The sequence below is a fragment of the Octodon degus genome, unplaced genomic scaffold (assembly GCF_000260255.1).
Source record: "Octodon degus isolate 3935 unplaced genomic scaffold, OctDeg1.0 scaffold00133, whole genome shotgun sequence".
NCBI lineage: Eukaryota > Metazoa > Chordata > Mammalia > Rodentia > Octodontidae > Octodon > Octodon degus.
Genome location: NW_004524709.1, coordinates 6,431,873 through 6,435,268, shown reverse-complemented (window position 1 = coordinate 6,435,268; position 3,396 = coordinate 6,431,873). Strand labels below are relative to the sequence as shown.

The 3,396-nt window shown below is 42.7% G+C and overlaps 1 pseudogene; it reads left to right on the top strand.

Annotated features, from left to right (window-relative positions):
- Positions 1 to 746: 746 nt before the first annotated feature.
- Positions 747 to 1,935, top strand: LOC101566227 (annotated as a pseudogene).
- The last annotated feature ends 1,461 nt before the right edge of the window (positions 1,936 to 3,396 follow it).

Genomic DNA, 3,396 nt, shown 5'->3' with positions numbered 1-3,396 from the left:
GTTTTCCTCAAGATGTCTTTTAAAACTGTTGTGCTTTTTTAAATTAATTAATTTTTTTAAATAGTTTAAAGTCAATCTTTTGGGGAATAAGCCAAAGTTCCCAAATACTTTATAAAATTGATCAGACATCTCTCCTTTGGCCGTGTTCGATTTATAGTTTGCAAAATATTGCTGGTTATGAACAGTGCATTATACAAGATTATTGGGCGGGTCCAATATGCAAGTACTCTACCAGTTTGTGTGTATGTGTGTATGTGTGTGTGGTATCAGAGAACTAGTACAAAAGCAACTGCTTTTTAAGTCCTATTGTGTAATTCAAGTGTCTTGCCTTGACCAATCTAATGAATTGAATTAACTGGGCCTTTATACTTAACTAAATAAAAAAACTAAGCAGATGTCAGTTAAAAAAAAAAAAAAGAATTAATGAAGAGCTGGCTTTTTGAAAGAATAAACAAAATAGGTAAAGCCTTAGTCAACCTTACTAAAAAAAGAAAAAAGACTTCTATCAATGCAATTAGAAATGAAAAAAGTGAAATCACAAAGGATACCAGATTATCAATAACTACTCCAATATTGGAGAATCCCAACAAAATGGATAGATTTTTAGATATGAATGAATTACTAAAACTGAACCAAAAAGATAAAAACTCTGAATACTGTCGGAGGCACCGCCTAGAGCTGCCATGTTCCACATCTGAGACCTGAAGTTGCCACTGCTTCAGCTATGACATTTGTAATTAACCTCCCGTGAGGACATGATTCATGATGCTCAGATGGATTACAATGGCACCCACCTAGCCACCTGCTTCTCAGACAGTTCTGTTAAAATCTTCGATGTGGCAACAGAGAGCAGATCTTCACTGCTGACCTCAGGGGTCATGAGGGTCCTGTGTGGCAGGTGGCCTGGGCCTACCCCACATATGGCAATATCCTGGCATCTTGCTCCTATGACTGGAAAGTCATCATTTGGAGGAAGGAGAATGGCACCTGGGAGAAGATCACCAGCACTCAGGGTAGGACTCCTCAGTGAACTCTGTGTGCTGGGCCCCGCCATGACTAAGGTCTGATCCTAGCCTGCAGGAGCTCAGATGAGGCCATCTCCCTGCTGACCTACATGGGAGAAAGCCAGTGGCAAGTGAAGAAGATCAACAGTGTCCACACTATTGGCTGCAACTCTGTCAGCTAGGTTCTTGCTGTTATACCTGGAAGCCTCATAGACCAGCTGCCCAGGCAGAAACCCAGCTACATCAAGAAGTTTGCTTCTGCTGGCTGTGACAACCTCATCAAACTCTGGAAGGAGGACAAGGACGGCCAGTGGAAGGAGGACCAGAAGCTGGAGGCACACAGTGACTGGGTTTGAGATGTGGCCTGGGCCTCCTCCATTGGCCTGCCCATCAGCACCATCACCAACTGCTCCCAAGATGGCCGAGGGTTCATCTGGACCTGTGAAGATCTCTTGCATAGCACGTGGTCACCTAAGTTGTTGCACAAATTCAACGACGTTGTGTGGCACATGGGCTGGTCCATCACTGCCAACATCCTCACCGCCTCAGGTGGCAACAACAACATGACACTGTGGAAGGAGTCGCTGGATGGCTAGTGGGTGTGCATCAGCACTGTTAACAAGGGCCAGGGCTCTGTGTCATCTTCCACCACAGAGAGCCAGAAGAACAAGCAGTGACAGCAGCAAGGCCTGAGGGACCCCAAGACAGCAGTAAACAACTGGTGGAAGCCTGGCTACCATGAGATTGTCCTGGAAGCAGATGAAGCGTGGCCACAGCTCAGGCTTCTGCCTTAACGTGACTCAGACAGCTCACCATGTACTGCCCAGCTGAAAGCACCCATGTTATGAAGAAGAAACTACAAATGACGTCAGATCTATCACTGTAAACTACTTGGGCCATTTTTAATGTATTTTTGGGCTCAGGCGTTATTCAGGGGAACCATTTCCAAATAAAATCATCCTTCTTAAAAAATAAAAAACTCTGAATAATTCAATTCAAGCAATGAAATGAAAGCAGTAATGAAAGTCCTACCAACCAAGAAAAACTCAAGACCTGATGGATTCACCACTGACTTTTACAAGAATTTCATGGAAGCTCTAACTCCAATACTTTTCAAGCTCTTTAACGAAATTGAAAAGAAAGGAGTACTCCCAAAAATCAGTACTAAAAGCTAGCATTACTCTAATTCCAAAACCAAATGAGAAATAATGAAAAAAGAAAAACACAGCCCAAACTCTTTAATGAACATAAATCCAAAAAAATACTCAAGAAAATATTGGCAAATATGATGTGATAGACCATCAAGAAGATCATATTCATGATCAAGAAAGTTTCATATCAGGGATGCAGGAATAGTTTGACTCACAAATCAACAAATGTAATGCATAAACCGAAGCAAGAACAAAAATTGTGTAATCATTTCAATAGATGGAGAAAAAGCCTTTGACAAAATACATATCCATTTGAGATATTTTTTTAAAAAAAGAACATAGACATAGAAGGAGCTTATCTCCAGCTGACAAAAGCCATTTATGACCAGTTTACTGACAACATTATATTATATGGGGAGAAACTGAAAGCTTTACCTCTAAAGTCAGAAATACGACAAGGATGTCCACTATCACCACTCATGTTCAATATAATACTGGAAAGATCAGCCAGAGCAATCAGGCAAGAGAGGTGCAGGGGACACGTAGAAAAGGAAGAGGTCAAATTATCATCATCTTCAGATGACCTGGCCCTCTACACAGAACATAAAAAGTTCCTGAAAGACTTCTAGAATTAATAAAGAAATTCAGTAGCATAGCAGGATGTCTTGCTGCCAGGACAAGACTAGCCTATAGTTTGTACAGTCCATAGTTGGTTGGCTGTAAGGCAGGGCAGCACAGCAGGACAAACAATTCATGAGATAGCAGTGAGAAGCAGAGCTTCCTTACTTATTTTCCTTTTTATTCCATCCAGGCTACAAGTGTATTTATTAGTGTCAACCACACCCAGGATGGGTCTCCCTTCTTCAGTAAATTCATTATCCCAGAACTATGCTAACCCAGTTAGTGGCTAGCTCAGTATCACACCCCTGATCCAATCACTCCCAAAGCCCCCCATGAGCAATGAGGTTTTGGAGGAACATCTATACATAAGCATAACACAGCATACAAAATAAATGCACAAAAACTATCAGCATTCCTGTACATCAATAATGAACTCACACCAGCGAGTGAGTGAGACGACCGAGGCTGCGGGATCCTCAATAGACCCAGAGCGCAGGCCCTGTGAGTGAGTGAGACACTGGGGCCGCAGGATCCTGAATAGACCTGGAGCGCAGGCCGGGAGAGTGAGTGAGACCACCCGGGGCCCACGGATCCTCATTCAACCCAGGCTGCAGGTCCAG